This window comes from Malaya genurostris, chromosome 2 (assembly GCF_030247185.1).
Source record: "Malaya genurostris strain Urasoe2022 chromosome 2, Malgen_1.1, whole genome shotgun sequence".
NCBI lineage: Eukaryota > Metazoa > Arthropoda > Insecta > Diptera > Culicidae > Malaya > Malaya genurostris.
Genome location: NC_080571.1, coordinates 98,506,431 through 98,520,533, shown reverse-complemented (window position 1 = coordinate 98,520,533; position 14,103 = coordinate 98,506,431). Strand labels below are relative to the sequence as shown.

General features: G+C 38.3%; 1 protein-coding gene across 1 annotated transcript in view; it reads left to right on the top strand.

Moving 5' to 3' along the window:
* The first annotated feature begins 9,929 nt into the window (after positions 1-9,929).
* The window catches only part of LOC131427307 (putative epidermal cell surface receptor), a 116,773-nt gene continuing 112,599 nt past the window's right edge, over positions 9,930-14,103 (top strand). Inside the window, exon 1 of the mRNA XM_058590375.1 lies at positions 9,930-10,042. The gene's annotated coding sequence lies outside the window, so the exon portion shown is untranslated. The remainder of the gene's footprint in view (positions 10,043-14,103) is intronic.

Sequence of the window (14,103 nt, the reverse complement as noted above, 5' to 3'; positions counted from 1 at the left end):
TATTGGAAAAAAAGGCATTAGCGAAACATAAACTTCTTTTTGAAAATTGTACTTCTAAATCGCTGTTTTCTTCATTCGACTTCGCGAAATCGACTCTCTCACTGAAAACTTTGAGCACTCGTAAAACAAAAACCGAATACAAATAGTACTCCGGACGGCGTAGCCCGAAATGTTAGAAGATACAAAAAACATCATTTGACGTGTACAATTAGAGTGCAACATTCGAAACTCACTTCACTGTTCCGCGTAAAAACATTATTACCCACAATCGCTTCAAATGCGCACAAATTCTGAATAAATACACTTTACACTAACAGTTTACGTCATTTTCACATATCGGTTTAGAAATTTATATATGGATATATCGTAACACATGCGAAAAACATCTAAACAATTTGCAAGCAGTTTCAACAAGACTGTCCCTTTTAGCTTTTTAATGAATTGTTTTGCTTTGACACTTCTCATGAGTTTTTGGCTAATAAATTTGTTGATAAAACCAATTTCATTTTTGTTTCCTTTGTGCGGTCCTTCAGTAATGACAGTGATAGATAAGTAGAAACAAATTTTCTGATTTTAATAACGAAATTAGTTGTCAATGAGAATTTCGTGTTGGATTGAAATATTGCTTGTTTGTGTCCAGGATATTCGCCAACTAAACACATTATCTAAAAATAAGAGTTTTTTCAGCAAAGTAAATTTTCAATTTTAACTAATTTTATAGTTATTTTGGAAATTTTGTTGTTAAAATCAACTAATTAAAAAACAGTAATACGAAATAGGCGCAGAGCTAATTTCGGTCGTTCCACATAAACGTATAGCGGTTCAAATTGAACTGCCGAGTTTTATCAATTTGAACTGCTCTGCACTGACGAGTCAAAGACGAAACGTAAAGAAAATTCAAAACGGTAATGTGCCCTAAGCACAAACGAGATAACCCCTAAATAACCATATATAGTTAGTATATGTTTTACTAGCGATCAAAAAGTGTCTCAAGCTCACTGTATTCAATCACTGAAATTATACCGTATTCCTATGTGTCGGTTTTGTCCAATACGCTTTGTGTTACAATGAATTTCACCTGAATGAGTTACTTGTGGTTATCTCATACGCCCCATAGTAAAGTAAGCAGTATTCACGTCAAAAATCAACAAAAACTCGTTTCAAGGACTACTGGAAAGAAAGACGGCGAATTGTGCAGAGCTGCTTAAATACAATTATAGATACCAACTTCTTTAAACTTTTAGATTATATAAACGTTTAGATTCTAACAGTTCATTCAAATGCTATATGACGAGAAGAACTGTTAGAACCAAATCATGATACTTGACATTTCCATATCTAATTCCGACGTAAAAACGTATCGAAATGTGGATACATTGCAGGCATCGAATTTGTTCGCTTCTTCCTCGGGATCAATGAAAAAATGCTATTTAAAAAGCTGACTTCAGCGACCTGCTTTGCCAAACCATCCACAGTATTTTTAAATCGCATTTCGTCTTCTCCAGTTTTGTTACCGCGGGCGATTAGAAAATGGGCAATTTTCTACGGCACGCGAATGACTCGTTAAGGAAGGTAATGGAGCAACATCAGAAGGGGATTGCCATGACTGAGCACGTTTTTTGGTTTGCTTAAAGTGTGCTCCAGGCGACTGCCAGTACGTACATAAAAGAGGTTTGTTTATTTTCCCATACATAAAAACGACGGTGAGATTGGCATTGGGATTGAGAGAATCGGGCATTGAATGGAGAAACAGGTGACATTTATTCCAAACGAAATGGTGTTCCTCCGAACCGCCGCCGATTGAAAATCTTTGTAATCGCAGCTGACAAACAAACAGGCCGACAGCAGATCAAAAGAATCGATTACGCTGAAATTCTTCTTGTTTAAGGAAAACAGAACGGATGTAAAATGACGTCGATTTGTTGATCGTCCACTGATGATAATCATGTTTTCCACTTTCTTCGGAACCAACAACAACAAAATGATAATCTTAATTATCGTTCACGGCCTTTGTCAGTTATTCTTGGAAGACTATTTAGGTAATTCGACACGGTAAGCGGTGTTCAATGGTTAGCTTCAATCCAGAACAATTTGATTTTAAATTATAAATTTCCGATTCCAACTTGTATGTCTTGCCATTTCTGAGAAATCGGTATCAGTTCCATTTTTGAGTATGAGACCACTATTTCCGAGAGCGGAAACAGAAACCAGTATAATCGACGTCGGTTTGTGTGACCGTCAGCTGACAAGATCTACAGATTACAATAATTTCCGGAACCGTCAGTTTGTTCTGAATAAAATTACGTATCGGACCATAAGACATTTTATTTAAGCTCATGTTTATAAGCATTGGTCTAATCATTTCTGAAAAATCGATGTAAGCTTCGTTTTGGATATTTTATCTTTTACTTCAGGTACTTCCCGGTCCGGAAACCAGTGACCCGAAATAGCCGAAGTGATTTCGTGCGGTCATCAACTAATAAGACGTGTGCACTAGAAAAAAATTGTGATTAGTTATGAAAAATTATCTCATCTTTACATCTTCACTTATGAAAGTACACTTTTGAAATTGAATTTTGTAGAACTCATCATTTTGTAATTCCGGTGTCGAAAGTCTAATCCAGACTAAATTCAATTTGATTCTAATGGTATCGTAAGATCTTTCATTTGAATATAAGTTTGTGAGTATCAGCGTGACCATTTCGGCACCATATTTTCGTCATATTTTAGCAGCTGCGGTAAAATACATGGGAAAATAGAAGCAGTTCGTAAGGGATCAAAAACGCAACTATAATCAATAATTCCCATGAAATCTATGTAAATATTTTCAAAGTAGGTTTTTATTATGCAAAAATGACCGTATAGAATCGATTGATAATGATTATGGTGATAATGAGAATAGCCGAAAAATTCACTATCATTTCCGTTTTGCTCCTAATTCCCTTTCTTTCTTACCTTACCAAGTGGACTGTAAAAAGCTGAAAAAATGAATTCGCCTAATCAAAAAGTATTCCTGACATTTTCATAAGTTCTATAAGTGAATTGCTTTTAATTAGACCGACCGCAAATAACTGTATTCTATTATACCCAAAAATTTTTTCTTCCATGAATTTACAGAAAAAATAGTTTTGCTGATCGTTGTTTGGGTCAATTATGGAAAATCAACACAGTTCTATGTTACTCATATAACCCCACAAATCTTCCTGGTCCAATGACCAGCAGAAGGACTCCTAACCCTTGATGGGACAAAGAGTGCTCCGATGCTAAACATGCGAAACAAACTGCTTGAAAAACGATTCTTAAGCGGGAAGGAGGAGCTTCTCAGAATTTTGAAAAATTCATGGTTTTAGAAAACAAGTACAAGAGCATACTTCGGGCCAAGAAATGAAGCTATTGGAGACATTTTGTCAAAGGTTTGCCAAGAGAAACCTCAATGAGCACTCTTTGGAATACGGCCAGACGAATGAGGAATCGTAACGTAGGACATGAGAGTAAGGAATACTCGAACCGATGGATATTTTATTTTGCGAGAAAAGTTGGTCCAGATTCGGTTCCTACGCAGAGCATTATTTGAGAGTCTTCTTCAAATAATGGTTCAATTGATAGCCCCTTTTCAATGTTGGAATTTTCCATAGCACTCATGTCTTGTAACAATGACGCTCCTGGGTTGGACAGAATTAAATTCAACTTGGTGAAGAATCTGTCCGACCTTCGCCAAGCTTGTGTTCAAGTTTTGCATGCAAGTTATTTTTATATCGTTTCTCTACCATTACTACCATTCTGCGATTTCGGTTGAAGCAATAAACTTTTTCTCATTATCAATCGAGTTCATCTTATATAAATTAGAAATTAATGTTATGCACTCAAAATTTACCCTGGGGTAGTTGGCAATTTCTCAGGCGAAACGACACAACATGGAATCTCATCCGTTCTTGCATGACACAAGATCAAAGCATACCAATTAAAGCTTCAAATCGTTTTATGGCACTTTTTGTCTTGCTGTCTAGCAATAACCTACCTCTAGCATGCTACGCGTAGGACTGAAAAGTTAGCTATAATTTCGCTTCTATTTATTCTTCGCTTTTGCATCGATTGACCAATCAGAGCGATGCTTTCCCTTTGATATATCACTTACTCCTTCAAAACCGTCGTCTATGGCAGGGATTTTTTGCAGGAGAGCGCGTACGTTTTCAATAAATACAATGATCAACTTCACCATAAATGTCGAATAAAACTTAGATTATGAGTAGATATAGTGAGTTTAAAAAGGATTGAATTCTATATATTAACTCTGATTATCGGATGCCAATTTTTGGTCGTAAATGTTAAATGGGAGAAACATCAACAAATTGTAACTTGACATGAGCTTATATTTTCTGTTTTATTGTGACTGATGTGCGCGCTGAATCAAATCAAATATTCGTTACTGAAAAGTTGTTTGGCAGCCCTTGGTAAGTCGCACAAGCTCCGCCTCTTACGCTTTTCAGGTTACATAGCAGTTATAATGCACGTTGCAAAGTATTTTACTTGTTCCATGAATTTGTGTCATATAAGTTACTGTCAATGAAGTGTACTACTTGGGACACTAAGACAATTTTCACGCTTCAAATCTGATTTTCTCAGAAACGATGACGAATATAAAAAAACCCAACTGACAATCTCCTAGAAAATTAGTTTAGATTATTCTGTGAAAATTTCAGAATGATTCATTGACTTTAGCGGTCGGATTCGTCTAGTTCTTGTTGGAAGAGCAAGTATTGGTTGGAGTTAAACACTTCACTTTATTGCTGAATCAAAACTTTATTTTTCGTACGGCTAAAGGAACGAAACTGGAATTGGGCGACTATATCGTCCGGCTACAGTTGGTAAAAGAGTGGAAATATTCTGCTCCTATGATTGGGTCGACCCTTTGTGAGATATTGAACTGTGGGTCTGCTAGTTTTATGTGTTCAGGTATATTCCAGTTCGTAGTAGGGATGCTGACAGCTGGAAGAACAGTAGTCATCTTTTTTATTACCAGACAAGTGAGAGGAATTGAAAATTCTCTCACTCTCGATCTAATTTCTGTAGTTACTGAACAAGATGCACGAATTTGAGATTCACCAATATCATGGATGGGCTAATCAATACCATGTCGAACTAATCGCAGTTGTTGACAAAGGCGGTCACTTATGAGATTATTTTGTGATTCACTATCTAGGAGAGCTCGAGTCAAATGTTCATCCCCATACACGTCTACCACCTTGAGCACGACTGTTGATAGAATTACATTAGCGCTACGGGTTTCGACTGCAGAACCAGACACAATTGTGCAGGATCTGTCAGAAGTTGGACTTGTTTGCTGACCTTGGAGGGTTAGAATTCGAACGAGTTGTTTGTCCATTATCAAAATTGGTGTATAGTGCTTCAAATCCTGGATGCAATGAAGTGTGATGTCGTCTTTGGCAATGCCGACAAGAAAAAATCGATGGACATTCCCGTGCAAAATGGTTGCTTCGGAAGCAATTACTACAAATACGTTTCAAATTAACCAATTTCAAACGATCACTCAAGCACATTTGATCAAATGCTGGACATTTAACCTATGGATGCTGATCATCAGCAAGCATAGCATCCGGGTTGATACACCTCTGATGCTGCGTAAGAATTAATTCTGTGTGAAATTTGGGTTTGAGGTTTCATTTGTCTGATTGGGGTCAAATATCTTCCACTCGGGGAACTCGGCTGCTCTGCAGAAATATTAAACGTTTCAAGAGTTCGAATTTTGCGCGTTAGAAACTCTATTAGATTACAATAAGTTGAGTTCTCGCTCATGGCCACAACTTCTTCCCATTCCTTCAGAGTGTGGTCGTCAATCCGAGAACATAATAGTGGAACGAGAAGGCTACTCCAATGTGGTGTGGGTTCTCCTAGTTGATTTAATTATTTTACATGCCGTTCAAAATTTTCTACTACAGTCCGAAGTGCTATAGAGGACTTTCCTGAAACCTTTGTTTGAACTAGCAAGGACTGCAGGTGCCTTTTCGTCAGCAAATATACGTTGGAATAACGATTAAGCAGTGCTTCCCAAGCAACTGCATAATTATTCGTAGGAATCGTTAGTGTCTCAATTAATTTTAAGGCATTACCTCTCAAAGCCGAATGCAAATATTGAAATTTTTGGATACACGGAATTTCTGTGGATGCAACGAAAATTGGTGCGAAAATGAGTCATGGGATGTTAGCCATTCATTCAGATCACCGTCAAATATTAGTAGTTGAATAGTGGGAAGCTTTACGCTGATCACGTTGGAAATGGCTGGAGTCAATTGCTGCATCTGAGATTCCACTGGGATTTAAGGAGAGGGAGGGACCTTCATCACAAGACCACCTTTTACTCGAAAATATTGCTCTTCCACCTTCGCTCTTATTTTCGCGTTTACCTTTTCAAACTCTATACCTTCACCTAATGTCTCGTATTCGCTCTGGATTGATTCAAAGGTTTCCATTAATGCATCTAATCTACTCATTCGTATCGCTACCTCTTTCGTGTCTCGAGTTGCATCGAAATTATTTAAAAAATCCTCAATGCGTTGAATAGAATCACGTATATTTTTTAGCTTCAGTTCCTTCGTTCGTAGCCTTTTCTCCGCCATGATGGTAAATGAATTTGATGCTGTATGCGGCTGGAAGAAACGTGAAACAAAAGAAGCACCTTTCGATTGGTACAGAGAATTTGGACAGACACTCACCTGTGTCCGTCCAATACGGGCCTTGTATTACAGTTTAATTCAGGAACTGTTCGTTACCAATTTGTTGTAGTATGCCGGTGTGTAGAATTATGAACTAGTCAATGTACTCTCTGTAGGCAATTGAAGCGTTGTGCAGCAGTGTTACTGGTGATAATTCTATAATGTTCGAAAGAACCCAGGAAGTACCATTCAGGGGAACTATATTGATTGGACAGATACTGACATGTAATCTGTCTTAATAGGACGTTGTACTTGGACAGTCACTGCTATAACCTTCCTACCACGTGCAGTATGAGTTTGGCGAGACTCCAAAAAATGGTCACGGCACCAAGAAGGAAGAATTGCTTAGCTGAAAACGTCGTTTTTCAACTTGTTCATTGAATATCTCGTCCTCAAAAGCATGGATCAAAAATCTATCCTGACAATGTCTAGATAGTTTAGTTTAGATGCGATTAGTGCATAAAAACATAGGTATATGTTGTCGCGATAAAAATTAAGTGAATGTTATTTTTGTAAAGGAAAGTCCATTTCTATGGCGGCACCATATTTTCTGCTCTTGTATCCTGGTAACGTAACGATACATGAGAGGGAAATAAAATCGGCTCAGCAAGGCTGCCAAACAAGCGGTAGCTTTATTGATATTTTCGGTTACATATTTTTGATATTTTCGGTTAAAGCTTGCTTCATTTAGAATTGGAACAAACTTTTGCTCATATTGTGGCGCTCCTGGTGGACGGATTTGGAAGCTCTTGGCGCCCACGTGTCGGGAATTTTGTCAGCTTCACGTATGATTTTTGACATTCCGAAAATCGACTGTACTTTGTAAACAATCAACATGGAAGCCGAAAGAAGGAAAAAAAATTGTGCACAGTGTGGTCTGCATCTAGGCTAGCTAAACAGCTGAAATTGCCCAGAAATACCGTATGGCGCGTTATCAAACGGTATAAGAAAACATTGACGACGATTCGGAAGCCTCAAGCCGATCGTCGGAGTCGAACTGACGACCGGAAATTGCGTGGTAAGATTTTGAAGACGATTAAGAGGAATCCTAATCTGTCGGACCGTGATTTGGCCAGAAAATTCGGTGCTGCCCATAGTACCGTGAGGAGAACTCGACTCCGGGAAGGAATCAAGTCGTATCGAGCTAGCAAACAGCCAAATCGGACCATGAAACAGAATAGTGTGGTCAAAATTCGTGCTCGGAAACTATATGACCAGGTGCTGACCAAGTTCAACGGGTGTCTTCTGATGGACGATGAAACCTGTGTCAAGGTTGACTTCGGTCAAATCCCAGGTCAAAAATTTTACTTGGCAACGGCTCGGGGGGATGTTCCAGCCAAATTTAAATTTGTTTTTGCCGACAAATTTGCAAAAAAATTTATGATTTGGCCGGGCATTTGCAGCTGCGGCAAAAAAACGAGAGTTTTCGTTACAAATAAGACAATGACATCGGAACTATACCAAAAAGAGTGTCTCCAAAAACGAATTTTGCCGTTCATTCGATCCCACGACCATCCTGTAATGTTTTGGCCAGATTTGGCAAGCTGTCGTTACAGCAAAGCCGTTTAAGAATGGTATGCAGAGAAAGTGGTCCAGTTTGTTCCGAAAAACCTTTACCCACTCAACTGCCCCCAGTTCCGCCCTATTGAGAAATACTGGGCAATCATGAAGAGTAGACTCAAGGCAAAGGGAAACGTTGTCAAAGACATCAATCAGATGACGACCTGGTGGAATAAGATAGCTAAAACGATGGACGAAGAAGGTGTGCGCCGCCTACTGAGCCGTGTTACAGGAAAAATTCGAGAATTCCTTCAAAACCGTGACGAATAATTTTATCCGTATTTTTTCTTAAAAGTATGAAGAAAACGCTACATTTGTATAAAAAAAGATCTTGAATACAATAATAAATAACTGAAATACAGGCAATTGCCTTTGTTCCAATTCTAAATGAAGCAAGCTTTACAAGTTTGACTACATCACATAAAATGTGATGTAGTCAAACTTGTAACCGAAAATATCAAAACTTTCTTGGCCACTCAGCCACATCGAGAGTTATTTTGCACATTTGCGAGACCTAATGGCCTCAGCCCTTAACCCATTATGTCCTAGCGTGTGATATATCATACGCAGAAATATCTATTTTTCAAAAAATGATTACTGTGGAACTGCACTACTAAACAGCTTTATTACAAAAACAGGTAAACTGCACTGCGCAACTTCTTTGTGTGTTAAATCTGCTCTTTGTTAGAGACTCTAAAAAGGTTATATCTATAAAAAAAATCTCAAATAATGTTTAAAATTATGTAAAATTTGATGCTAATATTTGTGTGTATGATATATCATACGGTAGAATAGTTTCGTTTAGAAAAGTTTTCTAACAGTGGTTTTGCGTTTCCCACATAATATGATGGAACTGATGATATCAGTTCATTTGATTCAAATTTTAAAACCCCCGGGCTCACGGCCAGAATGTCGTCACTAGGCTTCGTTTTTTCGGCACTTCGGTGCAAAAAGTGTTATGCAAGTAGTACATCTGCTTAGCGGCTTATGTTGATCTGTCTGGTAGCGCTCACACTCTAACATAAATTGCTAATGCACTAATGAGTCGGAGACGAAATTCGCTGGGTAATGTCCGAGAAAATTGAGCCCATACAAAAATGTGTGGTTTGTCGGTAGCTATTCGATTTCATCCGGATCCGACTTTCGGTTTCGGAACTACAGGGTGAACTGTTTTTCAAATTGCAAACCATAAATAAATAAAGTTTAAAGTAACTTCTTTTGGCATAATCCTCTAGGGATATTTATGAAAATATGAATAATACGAGCGAAGCATCATTATGCCACTAGGTGAATCGAAACAGGTTTTTAAATATCTATCCTTGTTATTATTTAACTGAGACCACGCTCGAGAACTAAAATACTCCGAAGTAAAACTCAACGAGAGACGGGTTGTCGTCGTTAAAGTATCATACAGTAAAATTTCTGTTTAATAAAGCATACTAAATATTGTTTCCTTAAACAAAACAAATACGACCATGTGGGGTAGTGAAAAACTAATTACATTCGTGTCTACAGGAACCGCAAAACTTGCCGCGCGTATGCGGTCATTACTATGCGGTTGCCGTAACTCATCTTTTATATGTTTGACACTATTGTAGGCTGGTGCTAGTGGAAAAACTCAGACCTCGTTAGTCAGTAGCCAGGGCCGCAGAAGCGCAGAGCTTATCCGAAAAATATTTTAAAGTTAGTTTCTACATTTTCAACCGCTTGATTATGATTTTTTTTCAACACTATCAACGATAATTATAAAGGTAAAGCTACCCATTCAACTAACTTTTACCATTGTTTTCAGCACTTTTTTCTTGATGATATCTACTGAAAATAAGAAAAGACAAATGACGGTTAGCATGATGGAAACTCGTAGAAAGCGAATTCCTCTGCACTGGAACTTCAACAAACGACTGAAGTTACCACAAAGGGCAAAACGGAAAACAAAAATTCATCCAGTAACAATATTCCACGGAAAGGATCGGAATTAAATTTACAGCGAGAGACTAATTAATTAAATTGAAAAACTTACTGCTCAGCACGACTAGTTAGTAGCTAGTTGGTTTTGTTGCATTACGAGCGAAAATCGCTTAAAATAGAAACTTTTAAATTATATACGCTGCAGCCCTAGAGCTCTATTACAAAGCAAATATTGTTCATTTAACTCTACAGAGGGTTTCAATGGAATTGATACAATACAATAGTGATGCACTTGCTTGCTTTAGTGTTGATTGAATTCGGAAGAAATTTTCCGAGGCCGACAAGACACTGAACAAATATTAGCTCAAAACCATCAACTCGCGTCGGTCGTCGGTGAAACCAAATTACTGTAGGACAAACATGTAAGCTCCATTACCCTTCAGAATAATTGTATTACAAACCACCAAACCGTTGACCAGCCAAAAGTGCTTTAGTTTAAAAGCTACATGAAAGGGTGCATTGATCCGTGGAGAGCAAAATCAATAACTCAATTATTCGCTGATGCGATCAACAGATTTTCTGGGTGGCGTGGTGTGGTGATGCGAAATGTCGATTCTATCAGCGTTACTCATCCCAAACCCTCATGTTTATGTTGTTTGTAGAATTCGTTTTTAACGGATAAATATAAACAATATTCCCACAATAACGAACTCATATTGCTGCTAATATGCATTCCGGTATTTTCAATAGATTATTTTGATGCTAGTAATTTAATTTTACGCATCACTACTAGGCTTTGTTCGAATTTTCCACGGAAATGAGTTTGTATAGTTTCATGGAAATAGATAAATTTAAAGCTTTTGAATGCAGAATAGAGAAGAGATATTGAATATTGTTCATACTCAACGGTTCTATTAAACTACCAAGCTCATAGATTATAGCAATCGCATTTTCAATTTGAAACTTTTCTTTAAGTTGCTTACGTGAGCTTGGTCATCCTTCACCCGGGAAAGAATAGGTAAGATAAAGTTGGGCCGTCATCATTTCGGTTTTCCATTGCACTTTCAGGAAAAAAATGAGCAGCCTTTTTCCGATTGAGCTTCGAGGAAATGGCAAACTTCTCTTGAGATGCATCACATCATATCTGGAGCGCTTTGTTCGTCAGCTTCGGCGACCATTTTATTTCTCCATTTTTTCTGAAACCACCTCGAGTAAAATTTCTAGACATTTTGATTTTCCACTTTCCAATGATTCTCGATCAAGTGATAAGTTTTTGATCGTGAATATCTCTTGTTGTATCTAACGTATGAATTAGTTGTATGACATAGTCACAAAATTGAAGTTTTCTTAAATGTTCAATGAGTATCAAAAAAGACCGCCTTTCTCGTACTTGAGTAGGTATAAAAGGTTAACACTTGATATATTTATAGTTGCAACTTGCAGTTGACTGTGTAGGAAGTAAAGCAAGCGCATCGTTCTGGTTCGTTCAGGTCCAGAGCTCAGTTCCAGTTCCAGTATCAAGAATTCAGTATTGAATCAATTGCGGAACATCAAAATGACTCAACATTCTAATGACTCCAAATGTTATCTAAATAACTTCGCAGTGCAAAATTAGCGCCAGACGAGTGCGAATAAAGCCAGTATTTGACTGCTTCGCGTTCGAAAAAAATGTTCCAAACAGTGCACAGTGGGAAAAAATCTATGAAAACCCGCAAAGAATTTCTGTAACTCATGAACTAATTGAGATAGGTAAACTAACTAAAGCGTTTATTATGTAAAAATGTCCTAGGAATTCAGTGGAATGGTTTACAATGGCCGTACGAATCGCAATCCTGCTCGTTTTACCCCAAATGTACAGCAGTTTTGGGGTTTCCTATAACATTCGCTCTGTAACTTTGAAAGAAGTCGAGTGCGGTATTCTGGAATAGCTTACTTTCATGTAACAATGTAATGTCTGGAGAATCGATTTGAAGAATCCACACTGACCGCACGTAACGTTTTGGTTGCTATTTTACCATTCCATTTCATGAGATCCTCACTGTAAATCGTCCTTAAATCTTGGTAAAACTTCTTGCAAGTTTGCTAAATCTAACTTATCTTATGTAAAAAAGTCTGGAAAATCAGATGGAAGAACCTACACTGGCCGCACGAAACGTTCTGGTAACTATTTTACCTCATTTCTCCATTTTATTGTAAATCGTCCTTAAATCTCTGTAAAACTTATTGGAAGTTTACTAAATCTAGCTTATCTTATGTAAAAAAGTCTGTGGAATCGAATGCAAAATCAGTTTCCGCACTAAATCGATGTTTGATTTTTCGAGAAAGATATTGTACAGATAGATTTTTCCGCAAAATACAGATTTTTGGAAAAAAAAAGTTGACAGCACTGGCCACACCCCCTAAACAATCAACGAACATCTATACCTGCTTGTCAACTGACGAGAGCGAGTTTGACGACCCATTGGAAAGTACATCTTCAGCGGTCCGTCATAGCTTTAGAGAATGAGTAAACAAATCCTCTCATAAGCTTCCACGTAAGGGTTCGAAGTTGTCTTCCGATGGGCCTCCAACATTTATGTTTAGAAGTAGTGGAGGAAAAGCTCCGAAGCAAAAAGTTCCTGGTCTCGGAAAACTCAATTCTGAGAAGGAACTTCCACCACTTCCCGCGACACCAAAACCCCCAAGAGCCCCTGAAAACCCAGCAGAGAATCAGCTGGGTGCTGGGCTCATAAAATTCTCTGATGTTGTGAACTGGATTTTTACCACCTTCAATATCTCTGATCCCCTTCAAAGCCTGTTTATGGCTTTGATACCTACAGCTAAAACTTGACATTTTGCAGTTGACTCATGTCATGTTGTCGCATGTCATGTCACAATGAAAGGCAAGAACCTTTGCATTGCTTCCTCGACCTCGCTACGGTTGGATTGCACGTGGAAGGTGATCCCCGATCCCCACGGTAGCGATCATCTACCTATCGTAGTTTCAATCGCTTGCGGATCAAGACCATCAGAGACAATCAATGTTTCGTATGACCTCACACGAAATATTGATTGGAAATACTACGCAAATTCGATGTCGTAGAAATTAATAACAGCACAAGAACTTCCTCCGGAGGAAGAGTACACGTTTATGGCTGGCTTGATTCTCGATACTGCGATTCAAGTTCAGACGAAACATTCACCCGACGCGAAAACTAACATCCATCCTCCTAACCCGTGGTGGGACAAAGAGTGTTCATTACTTCACGCGGAAAAATCTTCAGCGTTCAAAACGTTCAGAAAAAATGAAACACCTGATAATGATCATAATTCCGTGGCGTTAGACAAACAAATGAAGAACTTAGTTAAAGCAAAGAAACTCGGTTATTGGCGACAGTTTGAGGACGGATTATCAGAAGAAACATCGAAGAGCACTCTTTGGAACACAGCCCGACGAATGCGACGAATATTCCAACCGTTGGATATTCGATTTCACTAAAAAAGTATGTCCAGACTCTGCTCCGGAACAGAAGATCTTCCGCGCCGCGACATCAAATACAAACGAAGCACCGTTTTCGATGGTAGAGTTCTTACTTGCACTCTTGTCGTGTAACAATAAAGTCCCGGCCCTAGACAGAATTAAATTCAACTTGTTGAAAAATCTTCCTGACTCTGCCAAAAGGCGCTTGCTGAATTTATTCAACAAGTTCCTCGAGGGTAATATTCCCACACGACTGGAGACAAGTGCGAGTGATCGCCATTCAAAAACCAGGAAAACCAGCCTCTGATCACAATTCGTATCGGCCGATTGCTATGCTTTCCTGCATCCGCAAATTGTTTGAAAAAATGATCCTCTTTCGTCTAGACAATTGGGTCGAAACTAATGGCTTACTTTCAGATACACAATTTGGTTTCCGCAGGGGTA